This window comes from Pelobates fuscus, chromosome 1, assembly GCF_036172605.1.
Source record: "Pelobates fuscus isolate aPelFus1 chromosome 1, aPelFus1.pri, whole genome shotgun sequence".
NCBI lineage: Eukaryota > Metazoa > Chordata > Amphibia > Anura > Pelobatidae > Pelobates > Pelobates fuscus.
In genome coordinates this window covers 244360347-244374735 of record NC_086317.1, presented here as the reverse complement: position 1 = coordinate 244374735, position 14389 = coordinate 244360347, and positions in this window count along the sequence as shown.

Sequence of the window (14389 nt, the reverse complement as noted above, 5' to 3'; positions counted from 1 at the left end):
AGATACTATTTTTCATATAATGTCTTTGGTAACTCCTGTCTCCCACTAAATACAAATTATAGTACTGCATGATGCTCTGTTTATTACATATTGCACTCTCTGTCCTACAGACCTATTTGAAATGATGTCCCTTGTTTAAATTGGCTCTTACCATCCTTTATTTTCACTGTGAAATCATCCAGTACATTCCAATTACATAGAGATATTGATTTAAAAACAATATTCACAGTCTTTTAAAACCAGTCACCATCGGTATTCACCATCCCCCAAAAAATTGCTTTGCCTGCATAGTCATTTTCATTCTACATTCATGTCCTATTCTGAAGATTTTACTGAGCATTAAAAAAAATGATCAGAAAACAAATTGCATTTTAAATAGACTGTGTTACTTTGCAATGTTTACATATCAAAGGTCTCTGTTAAATCTCTCCTGATTGAAATAAAATGAGCATAATTACATGGTCTGTATGTTAAGACCCATTTTCACTGTGGCTGCTTACAAAAATAGCATTCATGAACCTCTGACATATTTCAGGACTTCCTTGATGTGATGACATCAGACTATCTTCTGTCATGCAAGAATAAAAACAAAACATGCACATGCACATACATTGCTTATTGATGCAAATATTGCTATGTAAAAATGGGAGCCAGACATTCAAGTGCACTGCAACCCAAAGCATGCTGTATCAACGTGTAGTGTTTTATGCAGGCACCTATATATTTGCAGCACCTTATGATATGTAACAGGTCTTCCACCCATAATATGCATTATAGAATGTTGGAATGCAAATATAGTTTTATATCAAGATTAGTAAAAAAATAACTCTTCTTTGACATGGTTTTAAAACATGTCTATGAGAATAGAATTCAAAGCAGTGTTACCTTAGACCTAACCCAAATCATATTCATCTGTCCAGGTTTGATATGCTGTTGACATTAGGATGCAGAGGGACACTGTATATAGTCATTCCAGCCAGGAACACCGGGAAGTGGGTAGGAGTACTGAGCAATGGCACAGAGGAGAATCACGCTAGAAATAGATTAATTCAAAGATCAGGTCAGGCATCAAATGTTCACAGTCTAAAAGTGACAAGCCAAGGGTTCAGTAACACAGTTATTATAGTAGAAAGAGGAGAGATGTTTTTGCTACATTGTAACAACACTAGAGCAGCTGTAATGAGGGCCTGAGGGGTTTTATGGGGAATACTGACATAGACAACCCTTCTTCAGGAAGGTCTAGCACTGCCTACTTTATTATCAACGATGTGCCTTTTTCAACCAGATCATGGCTAGAAGCTTGTACTGCATTCAAAGCTTGCAACCACAGGTGCAAGCAACCTCATAATCATCAGTACAATACATTTGGCAAAATATTATATAGTCTGTCAATCCGTACCCTTTCTTTCCACCTCCCCTCCGCTGTTACATAACATCCCACACTTCCAGGCCCCTGAGCCATTTTTTCTTCTTTACAAGGTTACCCTATGTAACATCCAGCCATTCGCACTTGTCTTCAAATTCTGTGTTCACTTAACTGTCACTCTTGCCTTGCTGGCCCATTCATTTCTCAAGATAGGTAAGCTACCACCCCTGTCCCCCTTAAAATTCCAAACTCTTCCCAATTATTCTGTGAAACGTATAAAGATATAGATATATATGTCCATGTCCAATGTCCCTACACCCAGGGGAGGGCTGGCAGTGTTAGGCCTGGAGGGCAAATCCAGTCAAGTGGCCCAAGAGGAGAGTAAAAACACGTTTCCCATGTGATTGAAAGGGGAGGCAGTCGCCTAAACAGACACACTCACTGGCAGGCACACACACTTGCTGATTTGACACACACCAACAAGCACACACTCACTGACAGACACACTATTACAGACATACTGACTCAAACAGACATACAAACTGACACACACACACATACAGGCATATTGGCTAACACACACACAAACTGGCACACACACAGATACATACTTGCACACACACAAACATACTGACACACACACAGACAGACATACTGACACACACACAGACATACTGACACAGACACACACGCACACACATACACACACATACACACACACGCACACTTTTGAAGCCAGCTTCCTACCTTTGCTGGTACCTTTCCTGAGGTCCAGTGTGCTGGCTAGAGTGCTTGGAAGTTGAGGTCTGGCTCTGCTTGCTGTGCATGGGCCACCCGGTGGTCCTCCTTAGTGTGTGGGCCCCAGTGCATCTGCAGTACCAGCACCACAGGCCCATGGGGGGGAACCAGGGGTGTAAATGGGGACCGCTAGGCCCCTGTGCAAGAATTAAAGTAGGGCCCCCTTGTCACTCTACCTTGTGCATATTCTCGCTCCTCGTCACTCCCCACTAAGCAATACACATGGTTGAAATGTGTGTGGTTTCTTTGTGTGATTGTACTGTTGCTGAGTGAGTGTTGTATGTATGTGTGTAGTTGGATGAATGTGATTGTGTAGGTGTGTGAGAGTTGGCTTAATGTGTGATAGTGATACCGGAGAAACTGACGGAAGCCAAGCACAGAGAGATGGACACAGGTTTCTTCAGGAAGGAAGAGATCTTTATTCGATTCACCGACCGGGACTCAGAGGGACTAATGTCACCAAAAACAGCTATAATTTGAGCCCTGATCGTACAGTGTAGGCACCTTATATAGACATATAGCTCCTCCTATAATCAATTCCACCTACACGTACTCTTACCCAATCAACAGAATAGAGACTAAATTCCTGTTTGACCACATGGCTTGCCCAGCACAATGGAGGAGGGGAATACTCGTATATCCTGTATTCCTGCACATGCTCCGTACACTACTGATTGTATCGTTGCCACGTGCAACCAACTGACCGATACATCAGCATATGCACGTGCACATACCACGTGGCAATCTCGGCCTACTAAATTAATTTTTACCGAGATTCCACCACATTCCCCCCTTTGATTCCTCTGATATTTCATAATTCCAGATGCATCACTTAATCGGGGTTTGCTTACACCTCAAGTTGCCATAAACCAGACTAGACTTTGCGACTCTCTAGAGATACGAACCTCTCAGCATTCCTCTTCCTGTACGTGTTCTCCTTGATTTAAAGCCTCGTACCTGCAAACAGCTATTATCTGTGCAGCAGCCTTTCTTTCTGCTATATTCTCTATAATTCTCTGCACAGACCTAACTACCAAAGGAATCAGACACGGCAGGAGGAGGCACAGCATCAAGATTAGCATGACTCCACCTACCAGTGCCTTGAGTCCTCCAAGCTGCTCGTACCAATTACCAAACCAACTACTCGGATTATACCCTTTCCATACTTGAGTAGGCACATGTGCTAGTTTAAACATATGGCTAGTAAGCTCAGCTATTGCTTGCCCTTCATCATCTATTTGAAGACAACAATTGCTTAGATTAAACTTCCCACATACACCTCCCTCTACTGCCAATAGGTAATCCAAGGCTAATCTATTCTGGTAGACGGCTGTCCTCATCTTAGTGTTATGCTTTGCTAGGAGATTAAGCGCTTGTGATGTTTCATTGGTAATTATCTCAACCACTGCCTGTAATCTTATGATACGGTTGAGCATGTATATTGGGGTTCTGTATTTATAAGTACCATCCTCTGCCCACGTAGCTGGCCCATAATAATCTATAATACACTGGGGAGGCCACTCATTATCTTCCCAGGTACCTATCTCTAGGGGACCCCTTTTCTTTCTATGATTTACATCATACACTTTAACTCCCAAAGTCTCTCCTGTTTCAATTGGCAACAAGAAGAAGGATGGTTTGAGCATACCGAATACACATGCCCCTTCCCAGTCCTGTGGTAACTCCGAATAGGCTTTCTTACCACAGATCCAGTACAAATTTGCTGGGGCTTTCCAACTAGATGTAGCAGATAGGTCAAACCACACATCCTTTAAACTGGTATAACTTGCAAACAGATTAGGTGGTTCTGAGACATTTGAAGCTGACCACCAAGTTGTATCTTTTGTACTATCGTATATAAGCTTTTTGCCCTAGACAAGTCAATTCTCCTACAGATGTATTAAACATTATTCCTTTCCTTGCTATGCAAACATAACCTATAATGGAGGTCTTTAATCGCCACTCAGATTTACCTCTAACACTCACTTGATAATCAGTTTGAGAAGATATTAACTGTTCAACTGTCTCAGAACCAGAATACATTACCTCCTTTGCTTCCCATGGCCATTGGTCTCCCATATTAGTACCTCCACACACATAGCAGTTGGTTACATTAAGACTACCAGCAATGCTCTTGGCTAGATCTATAAATAAGTTTTTCGCATTATGGGGGATCTTATTTTCCACACTCATCTCCTCATAGAAGGAATGAAAGACCTGATGAGTCTGGGTTGCCACAGTATTGGTCTCTATTCCTATAAATAATATTGTTCCAGGATCCAAACCTGTTCCATATATCTGGAACCCAAATAAGTCCCCAAACCTATCTATGAATAGTTCTGGGTCATTGATAAGTATATGGACTGGGTAACACTCCCTAGACTTACAATATGGCTTGGTAGGCAACTTAGTGACGATCATATCCTTATCTACTGTCTGTCCCCAGGTTGCCCACCCCACACAGGACCAATACGGACAATAATTGTATTCTTTATTTGGGCATTTTGGATCTATATATTTATACTTACTACTGGGGCAAATATACTTATCATTAGACCCATAGGTTCTTTCCCATTTAAGATCACCACATACATTCCACGGTTTTCTACCACCTGATATCGCCTTACATGCATCAAATAGCAAAACACCTGGAGAATGTACGGTTTCTAGTATGGTCTTATTTATCAGGGTCCCCTGTGAGTCTCCATTCCGAATAGTCAACCAAATTGTACGGGGTTGATACTCAGGGCTAAAACACTTAGGTTCTCCTGCTCCTAAATGGCATAAACTATAATCTATGCCTAAGTATCTACACTCAGATACATGTCCTTTACACTCATACTGTGAATGCCAAATAAGGGTCTGGGAAATGTGATTGCCTGTTTTCGTAGTCTTAATGCAAACCTCGCAGCCTGGTGTGTCAGTACCTCTACCTTCCTGAATAATTAAAAACACACATGTATACATTATTAAACACATCACTCCTGACATCTTCTTCCTAACTCTTCGACCGTGCGATGGCACCTCAGCTTCCAGGAATGTGAGGGCTGCAGGGAATGGAGTCCTTCTGATCCTCACTTTCCTTCACAGAGATCCCTTCAAGACACTCTGACTATGTAATGTAGGCAGGTGGTCGGGCTTTATTGTGGCCGTCAAAACACCTACTTGTTGATTCTTGTAACAAAACTCTTCGCAAAAATCACTTTCAATCCAACTGGGTCACTCTCTTCAACCGGATCTTGCAGGGATTCTCAGGATCTGGTGTAACTTGCCAAGAATCTGCTGCTGGTTTAACCCTGGAGTGATGAATCCACGGAGTCACTTCGGCCACCTTTATAGCTGTTGGGGTAGACAAAAGAACAACATAAGGACCCCCCCACTTTGGCCCCAACGGTACACTGTTCCACTCCTTTATCCAAACTTGGTCTCCTGGATGATAAGAATGGACAGGTGGATAAATATTCACAGGTAACCTATCTTGTACCCATTTCTGTACCTCCTCCATAGTTTTACCCAACTCTACAACCTGCTGCCGGGTAATTCCTTCTCCCAACTGACTCAAATCCCCCCTTAAGTTACTAAGTACGGGAGGTGGACGCCCATACATAATTTCAAAAGGTGAGAGACCCATCCTTCTGGTAGGTGTACTATGAATGCGCAACAGAGCTATTGGCAAAAGAACATTCCACTTGAGTTGGGTTTCTTGACATATTTTTGCCAATTGGCTCTTAATAGTTCTGTTCATCCTTTCCACTTTCCCAGAACTCTGAGGCCTATATGCTGTATGAAGTTTCCACTTAATACCAAGCATATGAGTCAGTTGTTGTAGGCACTGGTGAACAAAGGCTGGACCATTATCTGATCCTATAGAACATGGTAGTCCATATCGGGGTATTATTTCCCGTAACAGAAATTGCACTACCTATCCTGCTTTCTCTGTACGAGTGGGACATGCTTCTACCCATCCTGAGTAGGTGCACACAGCTACTAGTAGGTAACGATGTCCGCCGGATTTAGGCATTACCGTGTAGTCTATTTGGAGATTGGACATAGGGAGCCCTCCCATGTACTGGACTCCCGGTGGTTTCACTGGACCTTGCCTTGCTTTATTTTTAGCACATAACACACATCTTCGTACAATGGCTTGAGTCAAGTTGGACAATCTTGGTATGTAGAAATGCTTCCTAAGAGATTCTTCCATACTATCTCTCCCGGAATGCGTCCCATTGTGATAGTTCTGGACAATTTCTACAGCTAGGGATGCTGGAATAACTATCCTTCCATCTTCTAACTGATACCAATTATTCTCCAAGTATTTTCCAGCTTCAGTCTTTAACCACTCTTCTTCTTGAGCTGTATAAACTGGAGTCCACTGAGACAGAGGGGTCGGTATGAGAGCAGCTATACACTCCACATATTCCTGTTGTCCCGATTCAGCGGCACGCTTGGCTGCATTATCTGCCATCCGATTTCCTTTCACCACATCACCATCACCTTTCAGATGCGCTCGACAATGTATGATACCAACTTCCTTCGGCTCCCATACAGCTTCCAATAGTTGTAATATCTCCGCTGCGTACTTGATTTCTTTACCCTCTGAGTTCAGTAGTCCTCTTTCTTTATACAAGGCTCCATGGGCATGAATGGTTAAAAATGCATACTTTGAGTCCGTATAGATGTTTACCCTCAATCCTTCAGCCAATTGTAAAGCTCGTTTGAGTGCGATTAATTCTGCCTTCTGTGCCGATGTTCCTTTTGACAATGGCCGAGCTTCTATCACCTTGTCTATGGTTGTCACTGCGTATCCTGCGTAGCAAATCCCTTCTTTCACGTAACTACTGCCGTCTGTATAGTACTGGACATCGGGGTTCTGGATGGGAAAATCACGAAGGTCCGGTCTGCTTGAGAACACTTCATCCATCACCTCCAGGCAATCATGTTGACTCTCAGTAGGTTGTGGCAAAAGGGTAGCTGGGTTCAAGGTATTGACAGTTTCAAGATGCACTCTCGGGTTCTCACATAACATAGCTTGATACTTAGTCATACGGCTATTGCTAAACCAATGATTGCCTTTATAGTCTAGCAACGTCTGTACTGCGTGCGGGACTCGCACGTAGAGTTCCTGACCCAGAGTGAGCTTGTTAGCTTTGGCTACCAGCAGGGCGGCGGCAGCTACGGCTCTTAGACAAGGTGGAAGACCACTGGCCACTGCATCCAGTTGTTTAGACATATATGCAACAGGTCGTTGCCATGATCCCAAGTACTGTGTCAGTACTCCCACAGCCATCCTTCTTTGCTCGTGTACATATAAGTAGAATGGACGTGTATGATCAGGTAGACCTAATGCTGGGGCGCTCATCAATGCTTTCTTAACATCCTCAAATGCCTTCTGCTGTTCGATGGTCCACAGGAAGGGATCGTGTTCTGTGCCTTTTATGGCTGCATAGAGGGGTTTCGCCAATATCGCATAACTGGGAATCCATATCCTGCAGAAGCCTGCTGCCCCCAAGAACTCTCGCACTTGTCTTCTATTCTTTGGTGTTGGTATTTGGCATACAGCTTCTTTTCTCTCAGGCCCCATTATCCTTTGACCTTCGGAGATATGGAATCCCAGATACTTGACAGTTGGCTGACACAACTGAGCTTTCTTCCAGGACACCTTGTATCCTGCCTTCCAAAGAATGTGCAGTAAATCATATGTTGCTTGCTGGCATATCTCTTTTGTAACTGCCGCTATCAACAAATCATCTACGTATTGTAGTAGTACACATTCTCCTGGGATGGACTTGAAGTCTAGTAAGTCCTGACTTAATGCTGATCCAATTAGGGTAGGTGAATTTTTAAACCCTTGGGGCAATCTTGTCCAAGTCATGTGGCGTTTCGAGCCCGTTACAGCGTTTTCCCATTGGAATGCAAAGATACACTGGCTTTCTGTAGCAATTCGTAGGCAAAAGAAAGCATCTTTAAGGTCCAAAACTGTAAAGTAAGTAGCCCCGCTCGGAATTAAGGCAAGCAGGTTATATGGATTGGACACAATCCACAACTGGATGTATACTTACTACCGCATCATTGACTGCTCTCAAGTCCTGCACAGGGCGATACTCATCTGTCCCAGGCTTTTGAACAGGCAACAATGGGGTGTTCCAGGGGGAAGTACAGAATTTTAGGATACCATACCTTATGAACTTATCCAAATAAGACTGTATGTTCTTCTTTGCCTTTTGGGGAATATGGTATTGTTTTAGGCTCACTGGATAAAAAGTTTTAGTTCAGTTTTAGTGCAAGCTGGGACAGGTCTTTCTGGGGGCCTTAGCTCTGCTGGGCTTGCTCTGAGCTCCCCTGTGCAGTCTGAGTGCTGGCATCCTGGGAACTTAGGGAGGGGGCCCTGCAGGCAGGATATGGAGGCAGCTATGCCAGAACTTAGCCCAGGAAGAGGTGAGGGTAGGCATTGAGTTCTGGTGTGCCTCCGCGGCAAAAACAAACAATAAATACAGCGGGACCATGCATCTGCACCCCACTCTGCCTCTTAGTGAGGTTACTGGCCAATCGGCCAATCAGTGGGGTAGGATAATTGCCATTTAGTATATTGCCGAATTAGCAATAAACTAAATAGCACTTTTGCAAGGGGAGACAGTCCTGCCAGCAGGGGTCTACAGAGCAGCCGGGCCCGGTAGTTCAGCCACTGGGGGGAACATTTTTCTTTTCTTTTTTTTGATGTGGGCGGCCCTGGATTTAGGGCGGCCTGGGGGGCAATTGCCTCCCAGCCATCCGGCCCAGGCGCCTACACCCATAGAGCTACAATCTGTGAGATTTTCTTGTGTTAGAAAAGGTGATTAGGACAAAAGACAAAAAAAAAGAGAAAGCTGTATCTGTGGGCTATTGTCAATCTGTTAGCTTTAATGTCTGCCATAACTCAATGTGAATGCATGAGCTTTTATTTTTGTGAGCAATAGATTGATCTTCTAATGTACTACACAATGTTCTTCCCTTTATATTTACCTTTTGGGAAATTGGGAAGGATTGTGGTTGTAGCATTCACTGGAGTTTCTTAAAGAGAAACTGTCTTATCTCTGAAAAGTACAACATAGAGTAAAATGTTAATATCACCTACAACTTTTCATGTGACGCTCCATTTTCTTTTAAAGATTTAGCAAATCCAGTTTAGGTAAGGCAAAGTCAGGGCAAACATGGCAAAAGAGGATTAGAAATTGCTGCATGCTTTCTCTATGCTGACAGCAAGGTGCAAAGGACAGAGGTTAAGAGAACTAATATTGAAGCATGCAGTAGTAGCAGCAGCAGCAGGATAAATAGGATTCACATATTTAACCCCTTAAGGACACATGACATGTGTGACATGTCATGATTCCCTTTTATTCCAGAAGTTTGGTCCTTAAGGTGTTAAATGTGTTTTTCATACATTACAAATACATATTTGTGAAATTTAGGGGATAATTAAACATAATATTAAACATCCTGGGATGTGATGGTTCCCTTTTAATGTTCGTAATGACAATAAATCTGTAACTTGGCGTCATGACATCATCAACTGTCATGTTGCTAAAAAGTAGTTTACATATGACCTACTGCCTACAGTAAACCAATCAGTGTCACATTAACACTCTCCAGACTACTAGACACACTCTAACTCCCAAGGTAGCTCTAAGAGGTCACAGAACCATAACTTTATTGACAAAAATGGAAATTGTCGCTGGAGGCAATCTTTGGGTTGAACCGTTTGAGAACAGTTTAACTCCTTGAAGTATATATTGCTCTTTTTTGTAATCCTAAGATATGTGGCTATAGTTATGGGTATATGTGTTCAAGATGGCAGTGGGTTTGTTTGCTTCTCCACCCACTGCCATATCGGTTTGTCTCTTTGTTTTGATTGCCTTTTTGTGATATGCGCTCCACTATGGAACGCTGTAGTAAGGGTTATGATGTGCGTTCCATTGTGGAACGCGGAAGTTGAAAAAACGGGCATACGACATATGACGCTTTTCCGGATTGGTCCAATGAGGAACGATGTACGTCAGACCCCGGAAGTACCCGATACTGCGGGAATTTTCGAAATCAGATTGATGAGAAACACCTGCATCTATGGATATATAAAGAAACGTGTTTGGACAGTACTCGTATCCCTGAAGAAGTCTATATTGACAAAACGCGTTGGATTGAGTATTTATAAGGACTTTTATTTACTATTTTGTTTTATTATTGTATTTTTTATTTATATATATCTTTAGCACTTTATATGGTGCGATCAGCCAGTGTTCCATCTTCAGTCTAGATCCATCCTGTCATCTTGGTCCACTTGCTAGTGGAGATATGCTTGCTGATTGCGACCTGAATGTAAGTGCAATCAGTGCAATAAATTTATAAAATTTTAAACAGTACTATTCTATGTATATTTCTCTTTTTATCCACTTGAGGATTTCATATTTGAAGAGAGTTTCCGTTCCTACAAACAGATACCCTTAACCCCTTAAGGACACATGACGTGTGTGACACGTCATGATTCCCTTTTATTCCAGAAGTTTGGTCCTTAAGGGGTTAAAGGGAGATAAGCGCAGACCATCAATACTTTTTGTAAGTTCTCTACCTCCTGGATATTAGCCTTCTTTTCATACATACTTCACCATATATTATTTATTATCCTTTAGATCTGTTCAAGATCACGTCCTGTTATAAAGGTAGTATTCTCTATTTTGTACAGTGCTATTATATGTGCTATCCCATCTTTTTAGCTGATGTTGCTTGTTAAACCATATTAGCTAATTCACTTTATTATTGTATTTATTGTTGAGTGAGTGAGGCACACGTGGTGGCGGCCATTTTAATTCATGCAAACGCGGTGATAGCACATTTTCTACTTCGGAGTTACGCTATAGTACACATGTTTATATATTTCCTTGGGCTACTAAAAAAGACTGGACATACGCCATTTGCAATACCTTGGGTTGTCTACTTTTGCAAATGGTATGCCATCATGGGGGTAATTCTTATTCCTGGGCTACCATACGGTCTCAAAGGCAACGTAACCAATCTGGCGAATTTCAATGTGAAAAAACTGAAAAATGTAACATGCTATATTTGACCTTGTAACTTCCCAAAACACCATAACACCTGTACATAGGGGAACTGTTTTACACATGAGACATCGCTGAATACAAATATGTGTATTTTATTGCAGTAAAAGCAAACAGCATTGTAACGGCACCCCCAGGCATAAAAGGGGTTAAACCGCCGTTTAGTAGATCTTCCCTTCCAGAGACACAGGCACAGCTACTGCAGAACCCCAAACTCCCGAACAGGATACAAATCAGCACTCCAAACTCCCGAACTGGAACCTCACGAATAGCTGCTAGCAGCTGAACAGGAAAAGCACCCAAGCGGCTTACACTCCTGGCAATCAGTCTTTAACAGCATACAGTAAATCCCCCCAAGAACGAGACAAAGCTCCGTGTTGAGGGTCAAGCAGTGAACAGTTTAATGCCACACAAATAACCTTCTTTTATGACAGTTTCCATTAGGTAGGACCACCCACAGGGTGTTACAAAATAACCAATCATACACGTACATTACAAAAGAAACTCCCAGCATTTACACACAAAAGCATCCCCTCTGCCTGTGATACAATTATGTTACACAATGGTTTAACATAATTATCACAGACAATATAAATACAGTTTTTCCACATACCCTGTAACTTTAAAACCATACATCCAATCTTCATAAATTATATATTTAAACTCAGCATACTTTAAACATAAACACTCTCAAAAATCATACAAATCCCCCCAGTAGGTAAAAAGATAGCCGGAAGTCCTTTATATCCGACCGCATGCACATTTTCATGCCCAAAACAGTTCCATGGATTTGGGCTGTGCGGTCGGTCTATTTTGCACCGAGAAAATGACTAAGTCCCATTCGAACGAGCGTTCGAATCTTCGAACGGGACTTAGTCTCCAGCCGGGGTGTCGAAGACGGTACGGGTCAGCGGTGTTCGTGCAATTGGGTAAACATAAACACTCTCAAAAATCATACAAATCCCCCAGTAGGTAAAAAGATAGCCGGAAGTCCTTTATATCCGACCGCATGCACATTTTCATGCCTAAAACAGTTCCATAGATTTGGCTGCACACACCGCTGACCGCGTTTGCATGAATTAAAATGGCCGCCACCACGTGTTCCTTTGTCGAATGGCAGCCACTTCGACTACTTCGACTATTTCGGCACTTCGGCTGCATCCGAAGTGCCATATAAAAAGTGGCAAACCTTCCCCAACAATATTTAAAGGGCCAAAATGAGTGACATACACTCTGGTATGGCTGAATACTGTTTTTAAAGGGCCCAATCTCCCAGGGCCATAGTCCAGAGGCAACAGGCGGGCAACCAGGCTCCTCCAATGCAATGTGGCGAGATTGGTCTCGTCACAAGCATTATGACACTCACAGTTAAAATGTCACGTAGAACAAAAAAAAATAATTTCAATTCTTAATTTTTCATATTTGTTTAATATTTATTCATATGAAATTATGTTTCATACCTAAATATTTAAAGTTAAATGAAAGCCATGTTTCCCCTGAATAAAATGATACATAATAAGTGTGGGTGCACATAATTTGGAAGAGGCGAATTACGCCTGAACAGACATATAGCACAAATTCAAGCTTTTGTTTACGTTTTGTTTTGATCACAGCGTGTATATTTGGCTCAGTTCTTAGGGTTAAAACTTCTTCGTTAAGCTAAAGTTGATTTGGTAAATATAGTGTCCCTTTAAATCTAAGCCCATTGGCAATCATATATATATTTACATGCATATAGTGCCAAAATTGTAACAAGAAGTTACAAAAAAAGCACTTTTAAATTAAATCTATTAGGATAGTGTATGGTGAGAATTGTACAGTCTTAAAATAATTTAGGTTTTGGACAAAAAATAATTAGTGACACACTCAGGTGATTTCTTCCATTTGGCTATATGATAATTATCATATATTTAAAGATATAGAAGCCAGTGGTACACACCTTGTTCCATTTTTCAAATATTTTCTGGATGTGGATAACTATATGCTTTTGTTTGTCCCGTGGGTTGTTCATCTTCTCCCACATTCTCCCACTCATTCCTGTTTAAATCTTTGTAGTTGAAGTGTACTTTACAAACAAATGCATGTGTATATATGTTATCAACAGCCTACACACCATTATTAAATTGCAGCTTTTGTTGATGTAAAGATAAATAAAAAAAATAAAAAAATCATGGCAGAATATTTGAGGGAAAAATAAATGCATTATTTCTTGAAAATAAAAAAAGCTGTAAATTATAATTTCTTGGTTCAATAGGTATATTTTTTAAATAATATGTGGAAATGCCTTTTAAATTCATTACAGTAGCCGGTATATTAAGACAGATATTTATGGGGGCGTGTCCGACTTTCGGCGAGTGCAGTCGCATGGTGTGAGAGCTCCGTCGTTAACCCAACCTGAGCAGCGACAACATAAGCGAAAATAAAACTCATTTGCACACCCCAAAGCCTCTTACCTCCCTTTAACGGCTACCTTCAATAATGTCACCTTCGAAACAACTAAAACTGACAGAAGCGCCAAAAAATAAGAGGAAAGACCGGAGGCGGGAAAAACAAGATGGCGACGAAACAAATATCATGTCGGATGCTGCATCGGATAATGAATCTATTTCATCTAAATATTCGGAAGCAGCGATCACGGAACGCAGTCTCCATAAAATGCTGCAAGATCTGCGGGCCACTATTAGAAATGATTTTCTTAAAATCGATAGCGACCTCAGGAGGGAAATCTCGGCCCTAGGTGAGAGAACTAGCCAACTGGAGAACAGATCGGATGAATTATGCGTAGCCCATAATGAAGTGGTCGATAAACTACAGAAAATCTCAGAAGAAAACATCACTCTAAAATTTAAGTTAGCCGACTTAGAAGATAGGTCAAGGAGGCAAAATATACGTTTTAGAGGCATACCGGACGATGTGTCACACGATGCTCTGCCTGCTTTCATTCTATCGATCTGCCAATCCCTTGTTCCAGATCTACCGGACTCTGCCTGGTCGTTTGACCGTATGCATAGACTCCCACGCCCGGCCCGCATAGCAAGCGACACTCCTAAGGATGTCATCGTGAAGTTCCACTACTACACACACAAGGACACCTTACTAAACGCAGCCCGAAAAGCAAGCACGCTCCCGGATCCGTTTC